Raw genomic sequence first — 13,585 nt, 5'->3', positions numbered from 1 at the left:
GCCTCCCGAGTAGCTGGGATTATAGGCACATACCACAACGCCTGGATAATTTTTATATTTTTACTAGAGATGGGGTTTCACCATGTTGGCCAGGCTAGTCTTGAACTCCTGGCTTCAAGTGATCTGCCCACCTCAGCCTCCCAAAGTGCTAGGATCATAGGCGTGAGCCACTGCTCCCGGCCAACCTGTGAATTTCTATTACAATTCTGTAAGCTTTAGAGACAGGCAAGATCAAGATTGGGTATCTGTCCTGGCTCTGCTTCATGTGAGCCTTTGTCACCTTAGTCAGAAACAAAACCCTTTCAGTGCCTCATTTATCATCAAATGAAGTTGATGATAATACCTGACATTTATCACTGTGTACATCATAGTATCCTAACAGAGTTAATAAGTATCTCATTTGGTCCCTTTCTACCTTTGTTTCTGTTTTGAGGAAAAATTCACACAGCATAAAATTTACAATTTTAAAGTGTACAATGCAGTAGTTTTAAGTATATTTGTACTGTGCAACCATTTCCACTATTTAATTCCAGAATATTTTCATCACTCTAAAAATAAATCTTGTATCTGCTAATAGTCACTCCCAACTCCCCTCTCTCCCCAGCTGTTGGCAGCCACTAATCTTTCTGTGGGTTTGCCTATTCTGACCATTCCATATAAATGGAATCATATAATATATGCTTTTTGGAATTGGCTTCTTTGACTTTGCATAGTGTTTGGTTCATCCAGTTGATAGCATGTAAGATAGTACTTCATACTATGCATAGGAAACATTACTTCCAAAAGCAGCCCGTTTCATTAGAGATGGCTCTAAATATTTTATCTCTCATTTTGAATGAGACCTATACCTCAGTAATTTAAACTGAATCTGCTTTGGACCCCTGAAGCATATCCTTTCAGGTATTTGAGGATTGTTTTCATTGCTGTGTCTTTCCCATCTCTAAAAATTTTCTTGGCTTGGCTGTGCACGGCAGCTCATGCCTGTAATCCCAACACCTGGGGAGGCTGAGGTGGGAGGATCACTTGAGGCCAGAAGTTCAAGACCAGCCTGGACAACATAGCAGACTCTGAATCTCTACAAAAAGTAAAAAAATTAGCTGGGTATGATGGCTTGCACCTCTAATCCTAGCTACTCAGAAGGCAGTCATCAGAGTCATTCAGTCATCACTATGGTCTGTTTGAAATGTCTTTATCAACCCAAAAAGAAACCCCATGCCTTTTGTCTGTCTCCCACCAATTTATCCCCTCCAGCCATAGGCTACTACTCTGCTTTCTGTCTCTATAGACTTGCCTGCTGTGGATATGCACTAAAGATGACAAGGGTTTAGCCTCCAGAAGACTAAGACCAAGGGTTTAACCAGTCACAGAAGACCACTTTCTGTATGATTTCATGCAAATGAAATTTCATACAAATGAAATAATACAATAAGTGGTCTTTTGTGACTGGCTTCCTTTTTTTTTTTTGAGATGGAGTCTTGCTCTGTCACTCAGGCTGGAGTGCAGTGGCATGATTTCAGCTCACTGCAACCTCCGCCTCCCAGGTTCAAGCGATTCTCCTGCCTCAGCCCCCTGAGTAGCTGGGATTATAGGCACACGCCTCCATGCCCGGCTAATTTTTGTATTTTTGGTAGAGGTGGGGTTTCACTGTGTCGGCCAGGCTGGTCTGGAACTTGTGACCTCAGGTGATCCGCCTACCTTGGCCTCCAAAGTTTGGGATTATAGATGTGAGCCATCATGCTCAGCTGACTGGCTTCCTTTCACTTAGGATGTTTTCAAGGTTCATCCATGTTGTAGCATGTATCAGTACTTTGTTCTTTTTTTTTTTTACTGTTAAATGCGATTTCACTGTATGCATATACTACGTTTCATTTATTCATTCATCCATTGACAAGCATTTGGATTGTTTCTACTTTTTGGCTATTACGAATAATACTGCTTTGAATATTTGCATATAAGTTTTTGTGTGGACATGTTTTCAGTTTATTGGGTATATACGTAGAAGAATTCCTGGGTTCTGGGTCATACTGGGACTCTGTTTAATTTCTTTTTTTTTTTTTTTTTTTTGGGAGACAGAGTCTTACTCTGTCGCCCAGGCTGGAGTGCAGTGGCGCGATCTCAGCTCACTGCAACCTCTGCCTCCTGGGTTCAGGTGATTCTCCTGCCTCAGCCTCCCAAGCAGCTGGGACTACAGGCACGTGCCACCACACCTAGCTAATTTTTTGTATTTTTAGTAGAGACGGGGTTTCACCGTGTTAGCCAGGATGGTCTCGATCTCCTGACCTCATGATCCACCTGCCTCAGCTTCCCAAAGTGCTGGGATTACAGGCGTGAGCCACCATGCTTGGCCCAAATTCATTCTTTTACATGTGGATATCCCATTGCACCATTTGTTGAAAAGACTATTCTTTCTTCATGGAATGGTCTTGTCGCCCTTATCAAAAATCAGTTAACCACAGATGTATGTAGGTCTACTGCCTTTTGAAGTAGTTATTTTCTGGCAGTAGCTGTTCAATAATAAATAATAGCCGATCAGATTATTTTTACATCACTGAGAGTTTGTAAGTGATAGAGCTAGGATTTGATCCCAAGTATGGGTGACTACAAAGCATGCCTTTATTTTCTGTATTATACTGCAGGCTGCTAAAATGGGAATGAGGCTGTTCTAGCTGCCATGCCTGGTCATAGGTAGTGGTTTTCCAGAGACTCAGAGGCTGCGCTCTAGCATGCCCATCTTCCACCATCAACTTCTTCCCTTCCTAGCCCTCTCTTCTCCCACCACTGTCCATAGTCTCCAGGGTGGACACTTGGCAGTGACAGTTACTACTGAGGGAATACTCTGACCCTTCCTTACCTACAGTACAGATACAGGCTTAGGGTTTGTCCCGCCTTTATACTCTCTTCACCAAATCCCATCTCCTGTCCCAGGCTAAGAATGAGGTTAGAGATGCTTTAACACCTGGTAGGACTTTGTGGCCACCAAAGATACGGATTAGAGTGTGTTAGGCAACACATGGGCTCACTGTCTTCTTGATATGTTTCTGTACTTTGTATGACCCTACAGAGGCTGCTGTTTGCTGGCGGTACTACTAGTAAGTAGTCATTTTCATTTTTTCCCCTCATTTTGTTCTCAGTTTGTGCCATCACTGATCTTGACCACATTTAAAAGAAGAGGAAAATGAGATAGGGAAAATAGGCAGCTTTGCTTGGCTAAGGGAGAAGAGCCCAATTTGAATGCCTACTGTGTGTCCCTATTTTTATAGATTAGGCAACTGATACTGGAAGAGGTGAGGTAATTTACCCCATGGTTGCACAGCACGTTAGGATAGGGTGCATATCAACATTTTTGTACAGCAAAGTCCATTTTCTGTGCTGAAAGCTTGCTGTGTCTGTAATTCCAAATTTCATTGACCCTAAGAGACTGCTTATTGTAAGTTGTGTCTTTAAGTGCTGGAAAGAGAGAGAGAGAGAGACAGACAGACAGACAGACAGACAGAGGAGAGAGGGGAGAGGGAAGCGGGGAAGGGAGGGAGGGAAGGAAAAAAGCTGACGATTAAGCTGACATAGTGGTTTCTTTTCACATCAAATACAAGATGCATCCTGAAAAAAAATAATCATTATTACTGCATTTTGTGAATTCTGACATGTATTGACTATTTACTCTGTGCCATGTAGTTTTCTCTACCAGGGAAGTAAATGTTATCCCATTTTCACACATGATGAAACTGAGACCAGAAAATTTTAAATAGGCCAGGCCTGGTGGCTCACCCTGTAACCCCAAGGCAGGAGTATCACTTGAGTCCAGGAGTTCGGCACTAGCCTGGGCAACATAGTGAGACTCCCATCTCTACAAAAAAAAAAAAAAAGGTAGATGTGGTGGTGCATGCCTGTAGTCCCAGCTACTTGAGAGGCTGAGTCAGGAAGATTGCTTAAGCCCAGGAGGTCAAGGCTGCAGAGAGTCATGATCATGACACTATACTCCAGCCTCTGCCTCAAAAAATACTAATATATCTATAAAATAATAAATTAAAAAATAGTTACAATAGTATATCATCATGTTCTCTTGCAGAACTGAATACCAGGGAGCCTGGAGGAGCTGCCTGAGAAAGGCTTAGGGAGGGCCAGAGAAAGGGGATAGCATTTAAGTTGCATCTTAAAGGATTACCAAAATTTGCCAGGCAGACAAATGGATAGTTTAGCATAATAACACTTTATTATAGCTTTAAGCAGACTAATTTAATGAATTAATTAGAGGTGAGGTCTTGCTTTGCCAGCCAGGCTGGAGTGCGGTGGTGTGATCATAGCCCACTGCAGCCTTGAACTCCTGGGCTCAAGCTGCCCTCCTGCCTCAGCTTCCCAAGTGGTTGGGACTACAGGCATGGACCAGCATGCCCACCTGACTTTTTTTTTTTCTTTTAATAGAAACAGGTCTCTATGTTGCCCAAGCTGGACTCAAACTCCTGGCCTCAAGCACCTTCCCAGAGTGGTAAGGATTACAGGTATGAGCCACCATACCCTGCCTAAGCAGACTACTTTCAAATTCTGCCTCAGTTTCAAGTCTCAATTTCATCATTTGTAAAATGGGGATAATATTTACTTCACAACATCATTGGGAAGATCGAGTGAGCTAATGCATATAAAACATTCAGCAGGCCAGGCACAGTGGCTCACGTGTGTAATCCCAGCACTTTGGGAGGCCAAGGTGGGTGGATCACCTGAGGTCAGGAGTTCGAGACCAGCCTGACCAACATGGAGAAACCCCATCTCTACTAAAAACACAAAAAATTAGACGGGCATGGTGGCACACGCCTCTAATCCCAGCTACTCTGGAGGCTGAGGCAGGAGAATCGCTTGAACCTGGGAGGCAGAGGTTGCAGTGAGCCAAGATTGCACCATTGCACGTAACAAAAGCGAAACTCCGTCTCAAAAAAAAAAAAAACATTCAACATGACACGTAGTAAGCACTAAAATATTAGCTATAAATAGAGATTGGAAGAATAAGTTGGTGCTGATTTTGGAAGCTACATATTAGTCAAGGAGTTTGAACTTTATTCTAAAGTTTGAGCTATTTAATGCCTTAAGCATGAGAGTGACTTGCATCACATCTGTTTACCAGTGTGCCGGCAAGGTAGGGAAAATAAGGGAAGGAAACTTTCTGTAAAGTGGCGCTACTTCTTTGTGGGAGAGTGAAGGAGATATTCTCCCCTTGTTGTCCTCCCGCCTTCCCTTCTTCCTGAAGGCCTTTTAATTCCTCCTTTTTCAGAAAGGAGACTCATCTCTCCTGTCTGGTACTTGGGTTGTTTGAGGATGAGATATCTGGACTGCCCGATGTTACGGGAATCTCCTCATGTCGTATTCCTTTCACCCACCCTGTGAAATGGAAACCAAAACTCCTGAGTGTCTACTAATAGAAACTTTGCGCTTAACAGATTGTTAAAAGTCCTCAATGGATGAGGTCCCTGCCTCCATTTTAAGCTCTTAATTATGTGCTAATTCTGTGCTGGGAGTATCATATACAGCAAGCTTGTCCAACCTGTGGCCCAGGACGGCTTTGAATGCAGCCTGACACACATTCATAAACCTTGAAACATGATGAGATTTGTCTGCAATTTTTTTCTTAAGGTCATCGGCTGTCGTTAGTGTATTTTATGTGTGCCCGAAGACAGTTACTCCAATGTAGCCCAGGGAAGCCAAAAGATTGGACACCCCTGAATTATACAGTATCTCATTTAATTCTCACAAACAACCCTGTGAAGCAATGATTATCTGTGGCATACAAAGTGAGAAATGTATGTCTAGAAGTTGAGATAACCATAGAGTCCAAGAGATGGAGATTAGACTGAAGTCTTTATGCTCCTCCTCAGCTGCTGGTCTTCTCTGTACCTAGCCAGGGTGGCCACATGATCAGCTTACACCGAAGTAGTTCCTGGCTTTGGTGTATAGGACTGGTACCCCTGGCTTGGTTTCCAGATTCCTGAAGTTAAAAAACTTGGATTCTGGGCTGGGTGTGGTGGCCCACGCCTGTAATCCCAGCACTTTGGGAGGCCAAGGTGGGCAGATCATGAGGTCAGGAGTTTGAGACCACTCAGGCCAACATGGTAAAACCCCACCTCTACTAAAAACACAAAAATTAGCTGCACGTGGTGGTGCGCATCTGTAATCCCAGCTACTTCGGAGGCTGAGGCAGGGGAATTGCTTGAACCTGGGAGGCGGAGGTTATAGTGAGCCACAATCGCACCATTGCACTCCAGCCTAGGCGACAAGAACAAGACTCCATCTCAAAAAAAAAAAAAAAGACTTGGATCCTTATGAGCCCCTCCCCTCTTCTCCTCAGACCCACATGTACCTCCTGCTCCCCAGATTAATAGTCGTTGCATGTTTAAAGCTAGCAAGCATCTGATGAATATTTAATAGCATCAAGCAGACAGGCTGCAAACAGCTGTCTGAGATAGCAGCTGCTTAGGGGGAGGAGAGGAAGTACACAACACTGCCTTAACTACCTGTTCTTTTGTTCCCTGGCCTAGAAAATAGACCTGGCTTTTCAAGGCCCCTTAGGAGCACAAGCCTTTGGGGGCACGGCACCCTAGTCCTGTTGTAGCCTGATTGCTGCCCTCAGCTCCTAAGGAGGCTGCCTTCAAGCAGGAGACTCAACCCTTTTTGGGAGGTAATGGGGAAGAATGTTCACTGATCTCTAGAATCCATTTTCCAGTCCCAGAGCTGGAGGTCTTCTACTCTATTGTCTATTCTGGCTCTGAAGCTGAGGATGCAGTCTCATCTAGTGTTCTGCAGACTGCAGCTCACTCTCTTTTTTTTTGTTTGTTTGTTTGTTTTGAATGTAGTTTCTGCTTTCGTGTACAGCTCTCTCTTCTAAAAGGAGAGAGATGTGTATCTGAAAGGGATGTGAATTTCATAGCTGTGCTGCTGAGGTTTAGCTTCTTGGCATTCTGTGATCACAGATTCCCTAGCCTCTCACCAGTGACTGTACTTCTCATTCCTAGCCGGTACTGTGGTGATTGTATTTGCATCTCAGGCAGGGAATGGGCCGATAGGAGTTCTCATGTACACAAGCTAACCCCATCCTTAGACCTTGGGGAGCTTCTTGCTTCAAGGAGGCCTTGTCACTTTCAGGGCAAATTGGGGGTGGGGGGGTTGTCCAGGGACTCCTTAAAAAAGACAGTTTAGTTGAGATGTTTCTAGATAGAGTGTGAGGCACAGCCAGTCTATCAGCCCAGATTAATCAGCTAAAAAGGGCACCTTGCCAGAAATTTGGGTACTATTTCTGATCTTAATATTGCATTAAGATGCCTAAATTGACTGTTCCCTTGTCAACCTCAGGGTAGCCAGTCTCTTTCTTCTAGGCATTGTGATGTGTGTGAAAACTTGAAATAGAAGAGTTTGGGTTCAGATACAGGGCTAATTATTCCCAGGGGTCTTCTAACTCCAGCAGCCTTCATGGTTCCTATTCATGGCCTAGCTTTAGGTATAAGATGGTTGCTCCTCAGGTCTCAGGCTCTGGGGTTGGAATGTAGCAAACACATTCTGCATCTGCCTTTGAGAAAGAGAAATATCTTATGCTCTGATGTGATTATTTTTAAGCTTCTCTCCAGAAATCAGTACAAATGTCTCCTTTCATTCTTTTTAAAAATACATTCACTATTGTACATTAAACACCTACTATGTGCTAGACACTGGGGATCCAGTGGCTGGTGAACAATATAAAATGGTCCCTGGCTTCATGGAGTTTATAGTCTATTTGTGGAAATAGACATTAAACAGATAATCTCATAAATAACAAATAATTTCAGTTGTGTAAAGTTCTACAAAGAAAAGAACAGTGCGATGAGGGTATACAACCTACTACTGTGGTCTTCCTTGAGGAAATGATGTTTAAGCCAACATCTGAAGGAAGACGTAGCTAGGCAGAGGGCTTGGGGAAAGGACATAGAGCAGCACTTTATAGGCAGAGGATAGGACTGAAGCAAGTTGAAGCCAAGGTAAGAATCTGGACCTTTCTTATTTTTATTTTTGAGACAGGTCTTGTTCTGTCATCCAGGCTGGAGCACAGTATCAAGATGATGGCTCATTGCACCCTCGACTTCCCAGGCTCAAGTGATCCTCCACCTCAGCCTCCCAAGTAACTGGGACTACAGGCAGGTAGTCTATTTTTCTATTTTTTGTAGTGACAAGATCTCAATATGTTGCCCAGGCTGGTTTCGAACTCGTAGGCAAAATTGATCCTCCTATGTTAACCTCCCAGAGTGTTGGGATTATAAGTGTAAAGTCCACCTAGCTGGACCTTACTCTTTTTTTTTTTTAAGAGATGGGGTCTCAGGGGCCAGGTGCAATGGCTCACACTTGTAATTCCAGCACTTTGGGAAGCTGAGGCGAGTGGATCACCTGAGGTCAGGAGTTCAAGACCAGCCTGGCCAACATGGTGAAACCCTGTCTCAACTAAAAATTCAAAAAATTAGCTGGGCGTGGTGGCAGGTGCCTGTAATCCCAGCTCCTCAGGAGTCTGAGGCAGGATAATTGCTTGAACCCGGGAGGTGGAGGTAGCAGTGAGCCGAGATTACACCACTGTACTCCAGCCTGGGCAATAAGAGCAAAACTCCGTCTCAACAGAAAAAAAAAAAAACCAGATGGGGTCTCACTACAGTGAACATAGCTCATTGCAGCGATCATAGCTCGCTGCAGCTTCTACCTCCTGGGCTCAAGCCGTCCTCTCACCTCTGCCTCCAGAGTAGCTGGGACTGTAGGCATGGGCCACCGCACCCAGCTTATTTTTTAATTTTTTGTAGAGACAGAGTATCACTATGTTGCCCAGGCTTGTCTTGAACTTCTGGCCTCAAGCAGTCCTCCCACCTCGGCATCCCAAAGTGCTAGAATTACAGGTGTGAGCCACTGCACTTGGCTGACTTTAAAAAAGCAAAGTTTCGTAGAGTTTTGGTTTCCAATTCACAGGGTGGGTGAAAGGAATAGGATATGAGGAGAGTCCCTTAACACATGGCAGTCCTAACATCCCGCTGAAGACAACTAAATGGGAGGAGGGGGGTGTGGAAAATGAAATTATTCAATGTCTGATTTTTAAACTTGCTGATGAGTGGAGAATGGTTGTGGAGACCTATTAAGAAACTTGCTAGTCTAGGCAAGAAATAAGAAAGGTCTAGCCGGGCATGGTAGCATGTGGCTGTAATCCTAGCTACTCGGGAGGTGGAGGCAGGAGGATCTCTTGAACCCAGGAAGTAAAGGTTGCAATGAATTGAGATCGTGCCACTGCACTGCAGCCTGAGTGACAGAGTGAGACTGTCTTACCAATAACAAAAAAGGGCTATAGTAGAGTAATATTGCAAATGTAGAGAAGGTAAATGAATTCAAGAACTTTTGCCAGGCACAGTGTCTCATGCTTGTAATCCTAGCACTGTGGGAGGCCGAGGCGGGTGGATCACCTGAGGTCAGGAGTTTGAGACCAACCTGGCCAACATGGTGAAACCCCGTCTCTACTAAAAATACAGAAATTAGCTGGGCGTGGTGGCGCGTGCCTGTAATCCCAGCTACTTGGAAGCCTGAGCGAGGAGAATCACTGGAACCCAGAAGGCAGAGGCTGCAGTACTGGAGCTGAGATTGTGCCAGTACACTCCAGCCTGAGCGAAAGAGCGAGACTCTGTCTCCAAAATATATATATATATATATCTTTTAGGAGATAGAATGAACATAGTAGGGTCCCAGGTTACTGACTGGAACAGCTAGGGAGATGGTAGCGCCATTTAAAAGACGGGAAGCACTGGCCAGGCATGGTGGCTCACATCTGTAATCCCAGCACTTTGGGAGGCCATTAGGAGGATCCCAGGAGTTTGAGAACAGTCTTAGCAACATACGGAGACAAAAACTTAAAAATTAGCCAAGGATGTTGGTGTGTGTGTGTGTGTGATCGTATTTGGAGGCTGAGGTTGGAGGATCACTTCAGCCCAGGAGACTAAGGCTGAAGTGAGCCATGATGTTGCCGCTGTACTCCAGCCTGAGTGACAAAGCAAGACTGTCGTTAAAAAAAAATAAGAAGGAGCATTGCTACAGGTTTTAGCATGAGATCAAGCCCCTTCCCTGTGCCCCAAATTTAAGATGTGTCTCCTCTAGTCCACCCTGACTGAGTATTTGGTGCTGGGATGAATCCTTCATAACATCCATGGCTCCTTGAGCCTAACATTGAGTTACCAATAATAGTGATAAGAAGATGCCTATTTTCTGATTTCCATTCTTCAACAGACTTTAAAGATTTTTGTTCATCTTTTTCACATCTCTAGGACAGCAGAAAGCTTTTTTCCCTGTGTTTATAGAGGCTTCAAAGCTTGGATAGGCCCCCCAAAGGTTTTGTTGATTCTTCCCTGGATCACTCAGCTGAGATATGACCAAGGACAGGAGATACTGAGTGTGAGACTGCATTTTCATTACTTGACAGCAAAAAGAGAATTCATAGGCTGTGGACTTCTGTTTTCTACCCATCTGTGTACCCAAGAAACCTGTGTACTGAATGAAACAACTAGAGTTGTGCTGTGGGATGGGGCAATTGTAAGGGAAGCAGCCTGGTCAGGTGGGAGCTTTCTTAATTTTCTACCTTGTGTCTTTGCAGCTATCAGAGGACTCCGGAAACCTGGAGAGCTACCTGCTATATAAAGGCTGGCCTGAGGGCATTTGCTGAACACAGAGAAACCCAGGAGAGGAGATCAGCAGTTTTCTTTCACTCTACTTGATCTGTCAGATTTACCCAGAGAAAGCCAGTCAGGATCCCTTAAGAGTCATTAGGCCCAGAATGGAGACCTCAGGGCTGCAGGGGACTGTGGTGCTAACAAACTGTTCAAGACTTTAAAGAGTTGAAGGGGACTAATGGGTATCCCTAGCATGGCCTCCTAGATAGGAATGAACTGGCAACTCCTACTGTGCCATTCCCAGTCTATGTGGTTCCCTTTAGCCTCCCATAGAATTGGCTGAAACACCCTACGGCCATTTTGTTTCCCCACTACCACACCTGCGTTACGGGTGTCAGCCTGTGAGTCCTTGAACCCTTCCAGAGGGCTCCCAAAGGAGGGTGATCACCGCCCCTCCATTGAAGACTGAGAAAAGCCAAGTGAGAAGATTCAGTTTATTTGAGCAAGTTATTTAACATCTGAACCTGTTTTTCTCTTCATTGTTTATTACTTACCTTGTCCAAAAAGGTCATAAAGGGTAGTAGGGCTTTTTCTATTCCACCTTTGTACTATATTTCTCCCCAGCAAGTATCTGCCCCTGAGGAGCTCAATAAAGGTTTGGTCAAGTGATGAATGGCCCCACTCTGGTAGCTTCTATCAACTCTGGGAGAGAGCCAAAGCCCCCGTCTAGCTCTCACTTTCCTTCCAGCTATACTAGGCCAGCTATTTGTTCTGACATTTTCTCTTGAAGGATTGGAAAGTCAGCCTTTGATAGGCTTCTGGTTTCCTCTGGCCTATATCTAGGTTGATTTATACTCACCTTCCTGAGAGGCTAGGGACCTCTGATACTGCACTCTTCCCTAATGCCTTCTGGTTATTTATCCTAACAAAGGAACAAGGGGAAGAACTGAGGTTAGGGAGAGAATAGAGCTTATCTGCATTTTAACTGTGCCTGGGGCATTCTAGTGAGCTTGGATTGGTCCTTAGCAGGAACAGAAGTATCATGGAAAGGGATTCCTTAAAGTCAATTGATTTACACTGGGCAAGCTATTTAACCTCTGAACCTGTTTCTGCCTTCATTGTTGATTACTATAAATAACAGCTAATAATTTACTTATTTCTTTAGTATGTACCAGGAAAATGAGAAAAACTGAGACTCAAGGAGAATAAAAAAACTTGCCTATGGTTAGAAAAAGACTTAATGGTCTGTACTATCAGACTTCATGGCCTGTTCTTTTGACCTGTTTGTACCTCTCACAGCCACAAGTGCTTTGAAATAGTAAAGCATTTTGTTTGCATAAGGGGTTCATCTAGGATGACAGATCATCTCGGTTTACCCAAGACAGAGTTTCTGGGATATGGGACTTTAAGTGCTAAAACTGGAAAAGTCACAGGCCAGCCTCGATGACTTTGTTACCCTGTGTTTACATTGGATGCTCTGAGTCCAGGGCTGACAAGGGAGGAGTTTGGGGTAGGGAATTAGGGAATCAGATGGCATCCTCATCATACATAAATGGAGGCACAGAACCTGAGTCATTGGCTGAGGAGCCAGTGTTAGATTCCTAGACAGGTATACCCTCGGTCTGCTAGGATTTCTACTGGGGAGCCACAGAATTTTATAGGAAAGCTTACAGGGCTGAAGCCAAACAGATCTGAATTCAAATCCCAGCTCATCATTTGTATATTTCCAGAGCCTGTTTGATTTTTTTTTTTTTTCTTTAAGTAGGGCCTGTTTACTCCATCAAAGTAGGATAAGAATTGCTACCTACTGAATGGGATCTGAGAAGCAAATGAAGTGTTTGAAATGCCTGGCACAGGCTCTAGACACAATACTGCTCAACCCTGAAGTTTCCCTCCTCCTTTTTTCCCAGGCTTGTGGGTCTTATGCAGTCCTGTCACCTGTCACAGCCTTCATCCTCCTGTTACCACTTAATGGCCCTTGGGATCTTCCTTTGAGAGCCCTGACTTGTTGGGCTTGGCCCACCCACCCAGCTGCCCTGTATGTCAGTCACCTCCCCTGCAAGCTGAGAAGGGATGACATCAGCCTTTCCCTCTTCCCCCCTCCCAAGCCTCTAGGCTGTTTTGAGCCATAAATATTTTAGTTGGGCCTTTCTCTGGCTGTTGCCAAGGTGATGGGCTCTCAGGGGACTGGGGTGGGAGTGTGGAGGTGGGGCTGGCAGCCTGGGGCCTGGCAGCAGAGCTGGCCTTGGAGGAGCGGGTATGAGGCCTGGCCAAGAGTCAATGCTTGCAGCTCAACAAGCAGGCTGTTGCTCTACCTGCCTGCCTTCCCTTTCCTTGGCCCCTCAAAGCCACTTCTGTTGCCTACAGGCCTACTTCTGCCCTTGGCTGCTGCTGTTCGACCTTAGGTAAACTGTTGAATGTCCCTAGGTTTTCATTTTAACGTCTGTAACAAAAGTCCAAGAAAGCAAAAGAAGTTTTGTAAAAATGCTTTAAGATGCAAGGCTAGTGAATCATGATTGGAGAAGCTAGGTCCCATTGCCCTTTCTGATAGACCTAAAGGCTGAGGTCTTGATGCCATGTGGATGTGACCCTAAAGACAGCTCTTAGATATGCAACTGTCTCCCCTTCCTCCTTTCCCACGATGCACCATCTACTGTTTTCTCTAAAGTTCCCAGGTCTAGCCAGATGGCCTGGCCTGGCATGGGGTAGCCCAGGAAGGAGTTGGGCCTTGTGGCTTATGAGCAGAGTTGAGAGTCTCTTTTGCTTGAGACACAGAAATTCAGGTCCCCAAACTAGATCTGGCCCTCATCCTTCCCTACCTCACCTCCTTCCTGGTGACCTTACATCTGGTTAGCTGCTAAATTCTAGGTTGTGGCAGCATGCCCCACCCCTCTCCTTGGATGGGTCTAAGGCGGCCCATAGAGGAGGCACTGGGATCCATTCCCTAC

At 44.9% G+C, this 13,585-nt stretch overlaps 1 protein-coding gene across 1 annotated transcript in view; it reads left to right on the top strand.

Moving 5' to 3' along the window:
* Positions 1–11,310, top strand: part of KHDRBS1 (KH RNA binding domain containing, signal transduction associated 1) — a 44,478-nt gene extending 33,168 nt beyond the window's left edge. The window contains exon 11 of the transcript XR_004440981.1: positions 10,622–11,310. The gene's annotated coding sequence lies outside the window, so the exon portion shown is untranslated. The remainder of the gene's footprint in view (positions 1–10,621) is intronic.
* The last annotated feature ends 2,275 nt before the right edge of the window (positions 11,311–13,585 follow it).

The sequence above is a fragment of the Trachypithecus francoisi genome, unplaced genomic scaffold, assembly GCF_009764315.1.
Source record: "Trachypithecus francoisi isolate TF-2019V2 unplaced genomic scaffold, Tfra_2.0 Lachesis_group12, whole genome shotgun sequence".
NCBI classification, from domain to species: domain Eukaryota; kingdom Metazoa; phylum Chordata; class Mammalia; order Primates; family Cercopithecidae; genus Trachypithecus; species Trachypithecus francoisi.
This window is presented reverse-complemented; position numbering and strand designations above follow the sequence as displayed.